At 45.1% G+C, this 19,717-nt stretch overlaps 1 protein-coding gene across 5 annotated transcripts in view; it reads left to right on the forward strand.

Annotated features, from left to right (window-relative positions):
* Window positions 1-222: 222 nt before the first annotated feature.
* Window positions 223-19,717, forward strand: part of LOC144724932 (tyrosine-protein kinase Yes-like) — an 80,903-nt gene continuing 61,408 nt past the window's right edge. For 2 of the 5 annotated variants that reach the window (XM_078604250.1, XM_078604253.1), the window contains exon 1: window positions 18,826-18,914. The gene's annotated coding sequence lies outside the window, so the exon portion shown is untranslated. Of the gene's footprint in view, window positions 507-18,825; window positions 18,915-19,717 lie in introns of those variants that run through there. The other 3 variants (XM_078604254.1, XM_078604252.1, XM_078604251.1) reach the window with 3 other exon arrangements.

Here is a 19,717-nt window from a genome sequence, read left to right on the forward strand (position 1 = left end):
GCCCAGCCTGCCCCACGGTTAATCTGTCGGCGTCTGCTGTGACCTAACGGGTAAGCCAATCTCTTGTCCTCTAGAGCAAACGGGGACCCTCCGCACTCCTGCAGAATGTTTCCCTCCCATCTCTCATTTTGAGCTCGGAGACACTTTCACTTATTCAGCAGGGGGTGGGGGCGTGGGGGTCTCCCGCTGCTCTGCATGCCGCCCGCTTTGCCCCTCATTTAATCCGTCACCGGCTGCCGACAAGCCGCGGCCACCGCCGCCGATCTAACGGCGACGGTTGCAGGCGCTCCATCTCCTCGATCTGCCCTGCTCACCGACGAGCGGCGGGCGGGGGAAAGAAACGTGTTCCGCTTCGTTGCCCCTTCCAGGAAATGGCGAGCGGCCACGGCGAGGGCAGAGAGCCGGCCGCGGCGTGCGGTGGGAGTGCGCCCGCGCCACCTGCGCCGCCGCTGCCGCTCGCTTCGGCTCCACGGCGTCTCCGCTCCGTCTCCTCTGACTGCGGGGAGGTGAGTTGTTGGCGTCGGCACGTCGGGGGATGGAGACGGTGACGGTGGGTGAGCGCGCCGTGTCCGCTCGGCGGGCGGCGGAGGCCGCCGCGGGTATTTGCGTGCCGCCCGTGGCGCGCGAATTGACTCGTTTGTGATTAATGTTCTTTCGCGGAACTCGGAAACGCTCGCAGACGTGAGCTCAGAGGTCATCAAATGAAAGTGAATTAAAACTGTATTCTCTGGCCTCTCTCTGTGTGCTGCGGAGAAAGGCCATTGCCCAAAACGTCACCTCGTATATTTTTCTCTTTTAGGAAATTTAGCATTTCTAAATATCCGATACTGTTGAAAAATGCGCGGGTCGTGTGGAGGTATTAAGTCGTAACTAAAGACTGATTTTAACAGTATATTTTTACTGTATCTCTTGACATGGGATGGTTATGGATGACTCCTGCATCACAGCTGGCCTTTCCAGACTTCGCTGCGCAATTGCTCTCCACTGGCGTCTATTCACCACATTTGTTTTTGTCGAAACTAAAATCACTGGGCCATTACTGAAGCTCTATCTCCCAGGTCCTGGATTTGCTGAAATCTTTCCGTATAAAGACACAATGATTCCGTACTTGCTGGATGTATGAACACCACTTGGATAACCCATTTAACATCTTCTTACATCTAACGTGCTTTGTTTTGTCATATTAATGTTCGGTACATTTATAGCCACAATAATTTCCTGTTAAAATGTGCGAGCCCAAGCTGCAAAGGGGAAGTGCCCGCACAGACGTCAATATAAATGCATGCGCATTATGCGCGTTGATTCATTACCCCCCCCATTCGCGCAAAAAGGGCGCACAAGTGTTACCATCACATCTACGCCTCTATTTAAGGAACGAAATAGGTGGACTTCTCCAAAAATCTGTCTGTCGCCTGATGATGCTAGCTGTAATTACTAGCGAAACGTCGTACTCAAGATTGTAAATGTTGTGGCTTGGCTCTCCAACACACGGGTGTGGTGTACTTGTGACGAATTGGCACGTTCTGTTTACGTGACAACCCTTACTAGTTGGCCGTGGAGGGTGGTGGCGGGTTTAACGACACATTTATATATTTACGCGATCTAACCCAAAAAAAACTGTATAATGGATAAACGCAGTGTTTGAACAAATACAAACAAGGGAGACGTGCATTCATCACCTCTATTTAGCCGAGTTTGCTAACCACAAGCTGCATAAGGCCAGTTGGGATATCTTTGATTAGATTTGAAGCTTTCGTGACTGCAGGAATTACTCTTTGGTTCTTTTGGTAAAGTCAAGTAGAAAATCAAATCAAATAGATTACGATGTTTCAGTTGCAACACAAGCAGCCATCATCAGGCAAGAATGAGTGATAAAACACAGACACGGAAACAACATAGGCAGACACACATTTGTCTTGGTGTGTGTCTCGCTCGGTGTGTCTTTGTGTGTGTCTCTCTCTGCATGTGTCTGCCTATGTTGTTTCCGTGTCTGTGTTTTATCATTCATTCTTACCTGATGATGGTTGCTTGTGTTGCAACCGAAACGTCGTATTCTATTATTATTTGATTTGATTTTCTACGTGACTTTACCGAAAGAACCAAAGAGTATATTTATGATTCTTCGAATCCACGTGAAATGCTTAAGACTCAAAGCAGCCAAGCTAAGGTACCCCAATAAGAGTCGGAGACTCATCCCGGTGATGGGGGGCCGCACTCTGTGGGTGCCCCCTCGAGCCTGTGGTGGAAATTCCAGATTCCTCTCATCGTGTTCAGTCTCTCTCTCTATAACGCTCTACTGCCACTCTTGACTCGCCGAAAAGTGGCACAAATGTTTTCGACCCCAGAGGGGGGTTTGAACGGCTGAGGTGACAATCCGAACAGGATTTGAACTTGGGAGTCGTCCTGTTGAGTGATCTGCCACAGTGCCACCCAGCTGGATTTAGTGGAAAGGCGAAATAACGCGATGTATTTTGTCTTTCCATTGCTGTCGGGCCAAAATGATTTCTCGACCTTACTTCAGCATGTTGGTTTGGTTGGACAAAGGGTAAGCGCGCAGGACTGATTTAGATATAAGCTAAACTATTTTTTATTTTGCCAGGTAAGGCCCACTGAGCTCTGTAGCTCTTTTTCAGAAATGACCTGGTCACAAATGATAGCCCAGTGAAGTGGCTTATCATGTGGATGATTTTCGCAGCCAAATACAGTCGTCAGGTTCAAACCCGCAACCTCCTATGTACCAGGCGAGGTGGTTAACATCTCGCGATCGCGGTTCCCCTCGCCGTTGATATTTAGCTATGGCCAGGAATCAAACTTGGGGGTTAACCGGGAATCGAACTCAGGCGGGGGATTGAATTCACGTGACCGGGTTCGTACCGCAGTGTGCTAACCACTGCGCCACCACTCGCCCTCTCCAGTGGCAGGATGGTGTTTGTGAATGTGGATTGCCGCGACATATTCTGCGGCTGTCTGAATGTCTTCACAACCGCACAATGGAAGTCCCCGATACATTTTTTTTCTGAAGTCGCTGTACTTAATGAAATCATTTACTGGCAGGCAATAAAAAAAAACTTGGGATTTTGACTTTTACATTGATAAACTAATAGCATGTTCAATCCAACTGTCAACTTTAAGCTTGGGAGGGCGAGTGAGCCCACCCCTGGGCTATGCATCCACCCAGTATATCTCTTTATCTTTCTACGGCTTTCAAATTTGTCTTGGCTTGGCTTGGGCAACAGCGTGCATGGCCAGGCCCCACCACACCCATGCGTGCGTGCTTACTGCAACAATATGGAACCTTTTGCCACACAGCTTGGGGGAGAGTTAATAAAGATATAATGTGCTGATCGAGCACATATAGCAGAGTGGCTACACTCCGGTATTACTAATGTATGATTACATGTCACTAATATAGTGAGGGAGGCATGTGAAGAAGCTTGGTTTTCTGCACCCTAGCAAATATTTTGGAAGTGTTAAAATGCGCCGAGTGCATTGCTCGAAACGGCAGCTAAATGGCAAAGGCGTTGTGCTGTGATTGCAGAATGTGTTGTTTAAACACATTCGAAAAACACCAGCCACAACACGGGGCAACGATTTCTCTCACGTGGCACACGTGCGCGTTCCTCTTTTTAAACTCATCGGAATCCGACGACATAACCATCGCAAGGTGGTCAGCCACCTTAGGTGAGACAGCGGTTCCCTTATAAGAGAAAATGGAGGCACTATCACGTGACTTTTAACAGACGGCTGCTCTAGACTTGCCCTGTTAATTTGTTTGTTTGTTCCCTTAGTTGAGGACAGTGTCAAGTCTATGAAACCGCTGCACCAAGAACGCCGTGCCAACGTTCTGTGGCGTGGGCGTTTTATTTGGAGGGGCTCAAGTCACGATGTCGCACTGCTCGTCTCCATGGGCGTTTCTCATTCAGTGGTGGAAAAATACCTCCTGTGGCAGCAGCCTGTCTCTCCGTAGACGGTGAACTTCCCACCAAGTGGAAAACATCTTAGCAACCCTATAGGGATGATGATGATGGTGATAACGGTATTGGACATAGTGAGTCTCTTATTGTTTTGTTGATTCATGCATTTAAAAATGCGTTCATACCATGTAATGGAATATCTACACTGCTATTCCATTGGCAGATAACTTTGTTCACCGATGAAAGGAATCAAATATTTTTTAAGTTTAGTACAAACTTAAAGTTACGTCAAACTTTAAGCTGACCTTGCCCCATGAGATAAACCAATCGGTCCTCAGGCTCTCATTTTTGGAGGTCCAAATACAAAAAAACATGGTATTGTAAAGGTTTTTTATAGTTATAAGTTAGATTTTATTATTTATGCTAATTTATACTTTTCAAGGCCTCTATAGTTAATAATTCACGAGTCTTTCCATTTGTGATGATTGTACGCAGGGCTTAATTTCTCACTGAATATTTTTCTGGCGGCTGGTAGACTGTAGGAGGCTCGTGATTTGCAGCTACAGGCAAAGCGAGATGCATGTTGGGTGCGGAAATATTTTCTTGAGTAACCGACCCAGACAGACCCTGATAAGATTTAACTGTGTCTTGACTTAAAGCTTTCGTGACTGCAGGAATTCTAATTCTTTGGGTCTTTCGGTAAAGTCACGTAGATAGGTTCAAAGAAAATAACAAAAACTACGACGTTTCGATCGCAACACAAGCGGTCGTCATTAGGAAAAGATGACGACCACTTGTGTTGCGATCGAAACGTCGTAGTTATTTGTTATTTTCTTTGAACCTATCTACGTGACTTTATCGAAAGACCCAAAGAATATAAACTGTGTCTGTATGTATTACATGTATAAATATATCCGTCACAGCAGTAAGCTTCTCCCTTATTAGTTCAAATGCCAGCCAGGGTCAACTCGGCACCGTTATCATCAGTAACCGTCATCATGCCTCCCAAGTTGGTAAATTTAGCACTTCCTGGTGATGCTGCACTACTTGAGAAGTCAACGGAACTTGTATTATGGAGATACTAGGCCCTGCCATAAGACTGTGGAATTTCCTACACTGAACCAGGAGCACCACTGACTACGCTCGGTTCAGAATGGAGGTAGTGAAATTATACTTTCTCTTACAGAAGCTACTTAAGCTCCATACATGTTCAGAGCAGTATCGTACACTAATGCACTTGGGTCTGTAATATTTTTAATATCCAATTTCAGATCAGCATGCTGGTTTGTGTGGGCTGAGGGTAAGGAGCATATCATTGAGAACATGTAAGTGCAGTTTAACAGTTGATTTAGCTCCACTGCCCTCTGCTGCACTCTACGTAGGCCCACAGCCTTTAACAAACCTGAAGGTCGCCCATCTGAGTACAATACATGCTCATTCTGATTGGCCTGCGAGATCTGCCTGTATGACAAGCCATTTGTGGAGAAAATTAATGAGGCTTCTCCAGAAGAAGACACTGAGGCTCCTGTCCATTTATCCTGAGCTGTGGATATGCCCGGTTGTTCTTGTCACATTTTGCTGTAGAGTGTTGCACGCTCTATGCGTAAGAAAAAAGTGTGGCTCTGCCTAAGAAGGCGCACGGTCAACGCTGGCGCTCTGGGTTCCACTAGGCTGTACCAAGATTTTCCAGGGTTCACCTCCCACCCATGTTGCCTTCTACCTTCGGGTTAATCCTGAGAAAGCACTGCAACTGGTGCAACTGTGAAACAAGGACATTATGTACTCTTTGGTTCTTTCGGTAAAGTCACGTAGGCATAAAATAATGATGGACGCTTGTGTTGCGCCCGAAACGTCGTGATTTATTTTATTTTATACTTACGTGACTTTACTGAAAGAACCAAAGAGCATGGATTCCTGCAGTCACGAAAGCTTCAAATCAAGAAAGGACATGATGCTTCATTATAAAAGAAAGGTTTGGTGGGTGGATGGACGGTCGCATCCAAAGGGCGTGTGGCCTGCTAGTTTACAATGGAAATGAATTCAGTTAAATTGTTTTAGGATTGATTATATAAATAAAGCAGATGTTAAAGACCCCACACTATTGTCATGAAACCCACTGTATTTCTCCAGTGTCACAGCCCATTTCCCAAGCTTGAGACCAAACATTATTCGCAACTAAATACTCGACTACAAGATTACGAGTCAAAAAGATTCCCTGCACAAATAAGCATTGAGGTGCCACTGATCTGTTTACAGCCCTGAGCCATTGGTGAATCATCCACATTTCTCTGGTGGGGGTGAGTTGAACCCCCACAAAGCGATACGTATTTTATCGTCCACCGAAGGATGATGGTCTTAAAATATTATTTCATAACTATCGTTCAGTCTTATCCATTAGAGCGTCTTTGCTTGGGGTTTCTGTTGCTCATAATATCTTGATTTGTTTTGTTAATTGTGCTCTTGCACCACTGCCAACGCAGCATCATCAAATAATTTTTGAGATTAACCGTTTACATCTCAAAACGCCATTGTCCAAAATATCGCCAATTTGGAATGTATATGTGGCTGCTTTAAATGGGTTGTCGTTGACGCATGTTCACTTTTCACGTCTGTACGTTCCTGTAGAGTACCACCACAATGCGCTACACATGGTGACGGATGGAGTGTCGAGTGCTCTGGGTTTGCGAATGGACGTGTCTGGCAACATATTGCGTTTATATCCGCGACTTGCGTATCCATGCAAAGTGCATAATAAAAGACCTGAAAAAGATTATAATAAAAATACTTTAAATGGCTTCATAATCACAGGCAGCATTTTAATCAAGCACGTTATTACAGTACAGTGACTTCATTACAGTGTTGATTTAGTGAACTGTTATTGATAACAATAATAATGGTAATAGCAGGCCATAACACAGGGCAGCCCATTCGAAGTGGGGCGGAGGGTTTGGCCGGCCAGTTTAGTCGCACCGCTTGACTCGAATGCACATTTTCGTTTTCATCTTAATAATTACACGGAAAACGCTCGTGCGGAAACTGCAAATGCTTTTTTTTAAAGCCAATACAATTGCACGTCGCCGTCAAAGGACGATGCAGTGCGCCTGCGTGGGCAACCGCATGTTGTTGGGTTTTTTTAGCCAGCGGGCCCTGTGCGCTTATACGCGTTCGTTGCAAACATTGACGCATCGTTGTGCGGACGGCAGTCCACGGCGCTCGCCAGTGAGATGCAACGGAGGTGGCGTGCACGTGGGTTTGTTGCCCACGGCGGTGCCCGTGGTTCTTCTCGCTCGTTCCGGCGATTTCAGACTGAGCGCTGAACCAGCGCCCCCCCCGCCACACGGCTGAGATTCCGGCCTTAAATTTCCTATGCGCTTGATTCGACGTGTGTATCATGCAGCTTAAGAATGTATATTGATCGATTAATTAATGAATTGTATGTACGCACCGTACGTAGACAACTGTGCTAATCGGATGTGCTAGTCGCTCCTCCCCTGCCGTAAAGTACTGGGTAATAAGTATATTTGAAGTAAGTTTGGAAGTAGTTCTGTGGTGTCATCTTCAGGGGTCGTTGCTGGACACGATGTGAGGATCCTGCTGGCTGATGGAGTACTCGAAGGCTTTTTTTTTATTACACATAGTGACATGACTATCAAAACAATAGCGATCTTATAATTCATGAGGACAATAAGAAAACGTTTATTACATTAAATATTTTTGCTGTCATAGTAAACAAACAATGTCTTATTACGTGATGCAGACAGCACGTCAGGAAATTATTTTGTTGTCAGTGCACAGGGAGATGGGTAAGGCGAATCACCGTGAATCTGTAATGTGGAAACAGCAGCACCGTTTACAGTGTGGTGACTCAGACTGACATTTGATAAAAATAACTGCGGTAGTTTCCATAAGAACAGACCCGTTTTTTTATTATATATACTAGATGCTGGGTAACAGTGTGTGGTGTAATCCAGTGATCTTGAGGTGAGATTGATGAAGCACTTACAGATGGAACCTCTCTGAAACCCCCACATTTCTCAACAAACATGCACTGCCTGCAGGAGGGAACAGAGAAAATCGTTTGTCTCTCCGTCCACTTGTCCTGGCGAGGGCCGCGGTGGCAGCGTGTTGAGTGGGGCTCCCCAGACCTCCCTTTCTCTGGCGACAGACTCTGCCACTACATTACGATGCACTACTATACACTACACTATACACTACTACACTATACACTACACTATACACTACTATACTATACACTACTACACTATACACTACTACACTATTCACTACTATACACTACTACACTATACACTACACTATGCACTACACTATACACTACACTATACACTACTACACTATACACTACTACACTATACACTACTATACACTACTACACTATACTACACTACTACACTATACTACACTATACACTACTACACTATACACTACTATACTATACACTAGTACAGTATACACTACTACACTATACACTACTACACTATACACTATTATAAACTACACTATACACTACTACACTATACACCACGACACTATACACTACTATACTATACACTACACTATACACTACACTATACACTACTACACTATACACTACACTATACGCTACACTATATACTATACACTACACTATACACTACTACACGATACACTATAGACTACTATACACATCTACACTATACACTACTACACTATGCACTACTACACTATACATTACTACACTATGCACTACTACACTATGCACTACTACACTATGCACTACTACACTATGCACTACTACACTATACACTACTACACTATACACTACACTATACACTAGTATACACTGCTACACTATACACTACTATACACTATACACTACACTATACACTACTACACTATATACTACTACACTATACACTACTACACTATACACTACTACACTATACACTACACTATACACTACACTATACACTACTACACTGTACACTACACTATACACTACACTATACACTACACTATACACTACTACACTATGCACTACTACACTATACACTACTACACTATACACTACTACACTATACACTACTATACACAGACTCTAGCACTTCCTGGGGGCGTTCCCAGGCCAGCCGAGCGACGTCGTCCCACCGCCAGCGTGGCCTGGGCCAGCCCCGGGGTCTTCACCCAGTGGGACGTGCACGGTAGAGTTCCAGGGGGAGGCTTGGGCCTCCCATTTGCGTAGATCTACTCTTGTTTTTCCGTTTTTTCCCCCCCCCACGTGAAAAATAAAAATTGTAACAAGAAATCGCTTAACTGCCCCAAGCAGGACCCTCCAGAAAGATAATCGTGAACGTTTGGTGATACATTCCTGGGCCAAACAAAGACCTATAAAATTCTGCAGTGTATTGCAAATTTCTCACATTAACATCATTAGACCCGGCCACTTGTTTATAACCCTTGGGCTACACCCATTTCAAACCTTTTAAAACAGTCTGCCTCAGCAGCAGACCATGCTTTCCCACCTGATGACGGACGCTTGTGTTGTGCCCGAAACGTCGTGATTTATTTTATTTTATACCTACGTGACTTTATCGAAAGAACCAAAGATTATGGATTGCTACGTGGATTTTGGTCTTTGAAAAAAAAAACACGTTTGCTCACAGGTCTGAGGCACATTTATCTTTGACTTTTGTTGTGAGAGGCGTAATTAATCTCATTTAGAGGGCACTGAATGGGTCCGTTAATAAGGGACCTGTAAAAAAATGCAGCCTAATTTTTCCAAAAATCTAGTGCAGGTGCAAAACACTCTGAAGGGCAACCACTGATGAGGAGCATTCATCCACTTTGATTTCCCCCTTTGCAGAGAGCCGCACACTCCTCCCCCCAACACTGAGTGCCGCGTTCAAGTGCCAATCTGCCCCTAATGGTGGACCTTTCAGCCCTTGACGAGTTCACCGCTCTAAGTACGAGTGCGTCGTGCTCTCATCAGCCACCGTGAAGAGATGCCCTGTGTGTGTGTGTGTGCCTCTTCACGCCATGTGAATAGCGTGCTTATTGGGAGCCGCACTTTGTGCGGTGAGGCGCGTACTTTGAAGAGGTGATCCACCGTTACGCACCCACAGATCATCGGTCTGTTGTCTCCGCTACGGAGATTATGTGGTCGGCAGAGCCCTGACACCGGTGGTTGAGTCGCAACCTTGTCTCTGAATATTGCCTAAGATGTGCTCATCTGTCTCAGCGAGTGTAACACGTGGGCTTTCGTAACCAATATCCATCATAGAGGGTTTTTTGGGTGAGATCTCTCAGCTTCAGGGAGTGTTTGGGGGCTTGGATTTTCATCTTGGTTCGGGTGCTTATGTGAATTTTTTTTGATAATTTAACAAACAATGTGCATACCAATTTGCCTTAAATAGGCGGCTTGCAGTGGACAAATATTTTCTGCAAAAATTATCCTTTTAAACTATGTTAAGTGTTTTACTATCGAAGGTTTGCAGTTTGACCAAAAAACTATTCAAAAATCCACAGTTAAAATATTTGTTTGCACCCTTTAACACGTAAATATTTGTCAAACCCCTCTTAGCCGCTGTGTTGCCAGAATCAGAATCTTTATTTATCCTGGAGAAATCCGATGAGCCAATTAAACCCTTTTCACAGATGTCCAGTCGGGGATGGGTCAGAAAGTTGCAGCAACAAACAATGCACAAAGACGATGGAAGTGCAAAGTATAGTGAAAGGTAAGCAGATCAAATTGTGGGGGATGATGGAAAATCAGAAATCCGATAATCCGTCATGTGACTTGAAAATGTTCTCCCACAGTATTGATGATAATCGTGGGCAACAGGACAAATCGTGACTCCTTTTGCGATAAATGAGCAGATGCGGGCGTTCCTCGCATAACGCGCGGCACGTGTTCCTGAAAAACAGCGCATTAGCCGAAGTGCGTTGTGTGAAGCCTATGGTCACATAGAAATGCATGTTATATGTATAATTTAATTGAATAATTTTAGCCCTGAATATACAAAATATATGTATCAATTTAATGCTTAATGATAATATGAATAACATTACAAAGAATACTAGTTCTCTGAGTTTAATGACAAATAATAATTTAAATAAAAAAGATTACTACTTACAAATATTACTTAATAAGGAGTAATAGCAGACCTTCTTGAACGCTTCCATGGGCTGCTTCTACTCAGATCTATGACGACTACGCTGGGCCCTGCCAAGGCGCGGTGACGCCCTCAGATCAAGATTTAAAGTGCAAAAATATTTTTTCGTTACTTTGAATTTTTATCATTGAAAAAAAAATTTGTTACTTAAAATTTTTTTTTTATAATTTCGTTTTTTTTTATTGAGCGCATGACCGTGAGCGTGAACTCTGTCCCTAAAATATGTATCGCGTAACCGCGAACTCACGCTACGGGGGTGCGTGTTACGCGAGGAATACGTATTAGGAAGCCGTTCTATAATGCGGGACGGAAAAACTTCAGGTAATAGAAAGAATAGCGTTGCTGATATTCGGAGTGTCCGCAGAACAGATCTCTTCCGTGGATAATGGGCGTTGTGGATAATAGGGTCATGGATAAAGAGGAGTTCTGCAATTAAAGGTGCGCATCACATCTTGTATGGGTGGCATCTGTAAATAATCCTAAGGCAGTGATGATAGTTATCAAACTATGTGGCAAGCTGAATTGACACCGAAGCAAACATTGAACTGGCAGCCTTCCGATTTCCTTTTGGGCACTCGACCACTATAAGCACATGGATCACAGAGTCCTTTATCTCTTAATGTCTGGAATTACGCAATAAGCATTGATTTTTAGGAAGTGCGTTTGGGGTCGAATGTTCGTGGAGTATTTTTTTCTACCAATATATATATTTTTTTAAATGCTGATTTGATGCTATTTACTGCCAGTGCGGTAACTTTTCGCTGAAAAGTATGGTCAGGTTAGATTTAGCTTTTGTTTTTGCGAGGTAAAATCATTCACAAATTAAAGCTTTTTTTCGATGGGGTAGGGGGGGTGCTGGTTACATCATAGCAGCCCGGTTACAGCAAATAAAAAAAACACGAACAAAGCAATCTAAAAACAACAGTTCACGATCAAGCCGCGCATCAACGTCCTACAAATAGCGCAACCAACACGAACCAGGTGCTGGCTTTGACAGGTCACATGGAGGCCGGTTTCGAACGCCGGCTCAAAACAGGAGCAGCATTCGTTGACCTCCCTCCCTCTCAACACAAGCAACCATCATCAGGTACAAGTGAATGAGAAAACAAACCTAGTAAACTTGGAAATATAATGCAATACAACACAGAGAGTCGGCCAACAAAACAGTCAACACCCCACCTGGTTGATTACGTTCTTCCAAAGATTGCTAAATTTGAGAGAGAGACAAAACACAAACACGGAGACACACAGACAGACACACAAGCAGAGAGAGACTCACACATAGACACACAGAGAGACACAGAAAGAGACACACAGAGAGAAACAACACAGAGACACACAGAGAGAGACACACAGAGAGAGAGATAACACAGAGACACAGAGAGAGACTCACACAGTGACACACAGAGAGAGACACACACAGAGACACACAGAGAGAGACAACACAGAGACACAGAGAGAGACACACAGAGAGAGAGACAACACAGAGACACAGAGAGAGACTCACACAGTGACACACAGAGAGAGACACACACAGAGACACACAGAGAGAGACACAGAAAGAGACACACAGAGAGAGACAACACAGAGACACACAGAGAGAGACACACAGAGAGAGAGACAACACAGAGACACAGAGAGAGACTCACACAGTGTCACACAGAGAGAGACACACACAGAGACACACAGAGAGAGACACAGAAAGAGACACACAGAGAGAGACAACACAGAGACACACACACAGAGACACACAGAGAGAGACACACACATAGACACAGAGAGAGATACACACATAGGCACACAGACAGACACACAAGCAGAGAGAGACTCACAGAGACAAACAGAGAGAGACTCACACATAGGCAGTCTGTGACTTGTGCGATATCTGCGGAGGACGTTTTCTCCAGTGCGCCAAGCACGGGACAAATCATCGTCGATGCGGCGGACGGCATGTCGACGTGTGTGTGGAGGGGCCCTGCAGCCGGTTCGCGCGCTGTGCTGTGAACCCGGCGACTCGAATTTGATTCCTGGCCACGGTTAACATCATTGGTGGATCTTCTTGGTTCTTTCGGTAAGTCACGTCGAAGGGAAATAATAAAAATAAAAATAATGAAACATAATTATTTTATTATGTTTTATTTTTATGATTGTATTATTTCCCTTCTACGTGACTTTACCGAAAGAACCAAGAAGATGAATCCCTGCAGTCACGAAAGCTTTAAATCGAAAAATATTCTTGGGTCTTTCGGTAAAGTCACGTAGATAGGTTCAGAGAAAATTATAAAAAATAACATAAAACTGCGACGTTTCGATCGCAACGCAAGCAGTCGTCTTCAGGAAAGAGGGGGTTAGCTTTTGTTTGAACCTATCTAAGTGACTTTACCGAAAGACCCAAGAATATGAAATCCTGCAGTCACGAAAGCTTTAAGTCAAGATTTAGCTATCAGCCTCATCGCCGACATGCTGAGCAACCGATGGTTCGCCGTCCACCTTAGTGGCGCTGCCAGCAGCCCACGAAGATTGAATATTGGACTCCCGCAGGGGTCTGCTCTAGCCCCGGTGCTGTTCAATCTCTACACCGGTGACGTTCCGGCGACGTAAAGGAACCCCCCACGCCGTAGGCTTGAATCCAGCAAGCCTTTCTTGCTACAAGCCTCTGCTCTGGCAGCTGAAAAGGTGGGCCACTCTGAACGTGGAAAACAAAAACATCATTGAGGACCCGACCGTGGAAGTGCCGGGATTCTCTCTAATGACGTCTGTGGAGCACACTGAACAGCGCTCGGATGCAGCACGGGAGGTGTGCTTACGCGTTGTTCCACAAATGGAAAATTAAAGATTCACCGATCTGCGACTGTGGTAAAGCCCAGACCATCAAACGCATCACCGACAAGTTGCGCCATCCATGCACACCCCTGGCGGTAGACGCTGTAATCCGTACAGCGTCTACTGCGGCCTTGGATCGGTTGAAGGACCTTAACATTCAACTGGGACATCATTTATACAAACTGTTGCTTAATATCACGCACACGTGATAATATCACGCACACGTGAAAGGACATACGAGGTCCTAAAAGTTATTTTAAAAGTAGGACGAGGATTTGGTTTTTGCCTAGTGGTGGGGAGTGGGGGATGGAGAAAGGGGGGGGGGGGGACCAGGAATAGGGAGGAACTCCGAAGGATTTTGGAATTTTACCTGGGGGGGGTTATTTTATAACACTTTGAAGATGAAGATAGCCTAATGCTATGCCCTGCATAGATCACTGGGGTGATTAGAGTTTAAATACATAATGAAGTTCGCGGTGAAGGTGGGTTTTGCAGGGGTTATCGAGGGCAAAGTGGAGAGCCGAGAGCAGAGTGGTGCAATGGAACCAGTGTGTGTTTTAGCGCTGAGCCCTACACCAAGTCTGCGTGAATAACATCGCAGTCGTCGGAAGATAGGGAATGCGGTGGCTCAATATCCAATTGTAGTCGGGGTGAAATTCGAAGTTGATTTCTGGTTAAGAGGAAGCCAATTTTTACCTTCATATTTTTGTTGTTGTTGCAAATATGATTTGATATGTGCAGCGAACCTTGGCTTGTGATCGAGGGCGACACGTGGGGTATTTACATTTATTGACGGGTTCAATTAATTGAGAGTCAAACGCCATCATTGTGGTAGTGGGGAGGGGGAGTCAATTGGCCACATTCCCGAAAACATCGCCAAGTTTTATCTTGCTGACATTAAAAATAAGTCTAGGACCGTTTAGTTGTATTTTAAGGACATCAGTCTTGTTGCAGCTTTTGTATACAGATCATCGGTGAACAGATTTAGTTCGGAGTGGGATGAGCGAGTCTTCTAAATTCTGGACATGAAGCGAAGAGGATAGGACCACGTTTGTAGCCCTGAGGGGGGACACCTTCAGTGATCGGGGTTTTGTTCCAGGTCGGGTTGTTTACAGAGATTCGCTCGGAGCTCTCTGAGAGGATCCGTTTACTCGGTGGTTCTTTCGGTAAAGTCACGTCGAAATAAATTAAATAATAATAGAATACGACGTTTCGATTGCAACACAAGCAACCATCATCAGGTATAAGTGAATGATAAAACAAACATAGTAAACTTGGAAGTATAATGCAGTACAGCACAGAGAGTCGGCCAACAAAACAGTCAACACCCTACCTGGTCGATTACGTTCTTCCAAAGATTGCTAAATTTGAGAGAGAGACAAAACACAGACACACAGACAGACACACAAGCAGAGAGAGACACACACAGAGACACAGAGAGAGACACACAACATAGACACACAGAGACACACAAACAGAGACACACAGACAGACACACAAGCAGAGAGAGGCAACACAGAGACACACAGAGAGAGACACACACAGAGACACACAGAGAGAGACACACAACATAGACACACAGACAGACACACAGAGAGAGACACACAACATAGACACACAGCCAGACACAAGCAGAGAGAGACTCACACAGAGACAAACAGAGAGAGACACTCACAGAGACAAACAGAGAGAGACACACATAGGAAATCTGTGACTTGTGCGATGTCTGCGGGGGACGTGTGTGGAGGGGCCCTGCAGCCGGTTCGCGCGCTGCGCTGTGAACCCGGCGACTCAAATTTGATTCCTGGCCACGGTTAACATCATTGGTGGATCTTCTTGGTTCTCACGTAGAAGGGAAATAATAAAACAATAAAAATAAAAATAATAAAATAATAATGTATTAAAATAAAAATGTTTTATTATGTTTTATTTTTATTATTTTATTATTTCCCTTCTACGTGACTTTACCGGTAAAGTCACGTAGAAGGGAAATAATAAATAAAACATAATAAAACATAATTATTTTATAATGTTTAGTTTTTATTATTTTATTATTTCCCTTTAACGAAAGAACCAAGAAGATGAATCCCTGCAGTCACGAAAGCTTTAAATCGAAATCATTGGTGGAGTGTTCAAGGACAATGCATCCATTATCAGAGTTGTTTTTTGCTTGCATTCTGACCGCAGGTATTGTGGTTAATGCAAACATGATTCCTTGTAAAAAGGTGTCAGTTTTGTTGCCAGAAAAAAGGGTAAAAAAACCTATTGTTATGGTGGAGTGTTAAGTTTTTTTTGAGTAACCAGGTGACTGAACTGAAAAGAATAAAGTTTAATTTGCAAGAGTCAAACAACTCCTCCCATGACCAATTCTGCATGGAAGAGGCCTTTGCTCAGCAGTCGTTTGACAAAGGTCTGTAAATAAATGTGTGTGTATAATAGGGAAGGGCTTGGTACAAACTTTCCCAGCATTTCTACAATCATTGAAAATCCTTTCTCGAATATCAAGCGGAAGAAATTGTGTACAGCAGAATACATTTCATGCTACTCTTGTAACGTTTTGTAAAAAGCCCAGAGACATACTTTGCTGCTAATGTATTTTTTCCGTTCACACGATATCAGTCCACGGTCTTCACTGTTATTCACAGATTTGCATGTATCAGGAAGAGCCAATCAACAGATGAATCAGATTAGCAAGACCCATATATATCAGGGACGTTCGATAAGATAATTATCGATTACACGAGTTCTGCTGTTTTTGCCATGAGAAACGTTTATTTGCACATATTTTAAAACCCTGAAAACCACTAATGCCGCAATACAAACTGGTTATTTCACCGACCTTTAACGGAGAATGCACTGAATTTCCCTCGGCCTCTTTACCACCTGCTTGACAATCACGATCATTATACAGCTCTGCAGTCCTGCCGCCTGCGGACACAGAGAGCGACATCTCGCTATAAATAGTCTCTTGAAGCGTGATTCACACCTCCTGAGTGGAGGAGATGACCTGGGAAGGTGGCATATTGAGCGATTGCTGATATAATCATTGAGGAGAGTAGGCACGAGGGGGAATTGAGAGCTGGAGGAGGCCGTGTGCTCGGTGGCAGAAGATGGAGAGCGCTAAATGCAGATATGAGCTACCCATCGGAGGCCGTAGGACTGCGAGAAGGGCTGGGTGCAGATGCAGCACTTGTCGTAAAAAAATATACAAATATTACATAGAAAATGGGGGGAACATAGACATAGAGTAGGGAGAGAGGGGGGGTAGAGAGAGGGGGTAGAGAGAGAGGGAAGGGGTAAGAAGGAGGAGAGAATAGCGTGAAATCTTTCATTAAAAAAAGGAGGGGGGCACATAAATCAAAGCATTGAAAAAAAAAACCGAAATGATGAACGAAGCCAAGTGCCGACTACACCGAGCATCTTCTCGTTTCCTCTGATCGTAAAAAAAAAGGAGAGAACAGAGAATTCCCCACGGTTGAGCTGAAGCAGTTGGCCATGAGCCACACCTCCTGGTGGTACCTGCTGCCTCTGGAGCTCTCTTCGACCGGGTACCGCGGGAACGCCTTTCGCTCATTGTCTCCACCGGTCCCCGGGTCTGGCCCCAGAAGCGGCGCTCGCGTCTTGAGCACGCGACATCTTCGGAACCGCGATGAGCGAGAAAGCCCCTCCGCCACAACGAGGTTGCGGGCCATGGAGGAGGGTCGTCTTTTTCTTTTTAAATCCGCCATGAAATTTTGAGCTATCGCTGTTCGCTGTCACGGGACAAACTTTACATTTGAAAAACCAAACGGCAACGAATCGCCTCGTGTCTGAACGCTGGCCCTCGGAAGATGCCTCAGAACTCCTCCTCAAGCGTCTTCAATCGCGTCGTCTTCGCACTATAGCGCATTTTATTTTGCTTTGGCACGCTTTCCTCCATTCGGGGACACTTTCTTTGCACAACGCGGGCGCGCAGCTCGTCATCACACGGTTTCTGAGCGGTCGACGATGAACTTCTTTATTTAGCTGCGCGTCTCAGCGGTTTGGGAATTCTGGGCATACGCGCGGAATGATGCAGCGCGCAGTGGCCTACCCTCATCTCGGTTCTGCGTCCCGCAATGGGATGACCGCAGGTCGATTGTGAAACGCAAATGTGATTAAGGAACGCATCTATTGTGTTAAACGAGGAATTACTGTGCAGGCCTCTTGGTAGTCCACTGATGGATGAGGTCCTGTCCAAACCGCACGTTGGGGAGGGGGGCGTGGGGGTTGGCGGTGTTGATGTGACCATGCTCGTCTGTGCCGGAGCCATGCTGCTCAGAGTGGTGGTGTTGTGGTGACAGCGGGGAGCGTCAACTGCGTATTGCATTTTGCAATTAATTTTGCTGCACTGCCCTCTGCCGCCCGCTACGCAGTCCGGCAGTGGCCGATGACAGACAGCCACTTTGTGTACGGTGGTCACCCATCGAACCGTTTAGCCAGGCTCGGCCGCTGCTTACCTTCCACAAAGTCTGACGAGATTGGGTGCACCCCCAGGTGATACGCACGTGTGTACGATGCATGTTGAACTTATTTCGCACCGTACGTAGCCAATAATCCCGCCTCTCATATCAGTCTTTTTTTTCTTCATCTGTCTCGTATCTTCACGCTGAATAAATTTCTTAATCTGACGAAGGTTATGCCCCCTCTCTCTTCTGAATACATCTCTTCCCTCTGTTGGTGCAGTATGTGGCCGTGGCCGCGTGTCTCTCTGACTCCAATGCCGGCGCTGGATGCACCAAGTTTTGAGACGCTTGCTTGTAGATGATGAGGGAAAGGGGGGGGGGTGGTGCACATTTGAATGAAATAAATAACAGCGGAGGGAAAACCATGGCCTTAATCTCGACCGCCCACGCTCATGCGACGGAAAAAAAAGGCCCAAAGCGTTGATATTTCTACCGCCTCTCATTTCCGTGCGTCACAAGCGCCCGCGCGCGCGTGTGGAACATGCGCCTGTAGTGCGGCTGCCCTGACGGAATTCACATTTTGCGTAAGTGCACTTGTTCGTGGAGGAGAAATTCGCATGCGTTTTTTGTTTGTTTGTTACATATTGTGTCCGTGTGGGCACGTGCGCGCGTGTGTGTTTGCAGCTGTACGGTCGACTGTCTGTGTAATCCACATTTATCTGCAGTTACGTTCATGGATAAGAGGCGTCATTCCCACGGCCTTGGGACGTTGCCGGTATGCAATAAGGCGGGGTTGGTCAGCTGTAACCAGTACCCGTTCCACATGTGATGTGAATTGATAACAAAATATTACTCCACAAGGGTTTTCCTTCATATCAATAACGAAGCGCCTTATTATGGTTAGGGCCGTTGGCCAAAACGTCGCCTGTTTATATATTTTATTGCAGATTTTTTGTTTCCTTATACGACATTGTTATTGAGGAGTGTGAGTTTTTTGGTTTGTTTTTTACGCTTTGTATGCAACTGCCAATGCATTATCACCAAATCATGTATCCGCTGTGAAGCTTCTCATGTCTATGAAATTATAAATGGCTGGAGTTAACCACTTTTGTGTAATAATGTCGTACGAAAACTCAGTTGAAGTAAAAAATACGGACATAGTTCTGTTATATAAGACAGTATATCACGTTCAGGGCCGGATGAAGGCACGAGGCTTCAGGGGCTGTAGCCCAGGGGCCTCCGCCAGCGGAGGGCCTCCAGAGATGAAGTGAGAAGTTATTTAATTTGTGAATGCTGAATTTAATTTGTTGTTAGCCTTGTAAAAATACATTTCAAATTTTCTTCCACTTTGTTTTCCTTTTGAAAATACTACCGGGGGCCTCACACA

The sequence above is a fragment of the Lampetra planeri genome, chromosome 22 (genome assembly GCF_965212315.1).
Source record: "Lampetra planeri chromosome 22, kcLamPlan1.2.h2, whole genome shotgun sequence".
NCBI classification, from domain to species: Eukaryota; Metazoa; Chordata; class Hyperoartia; order Petromyzontiformes; family Petromyzontidae; genus Lampetra; species Lampetra planeri.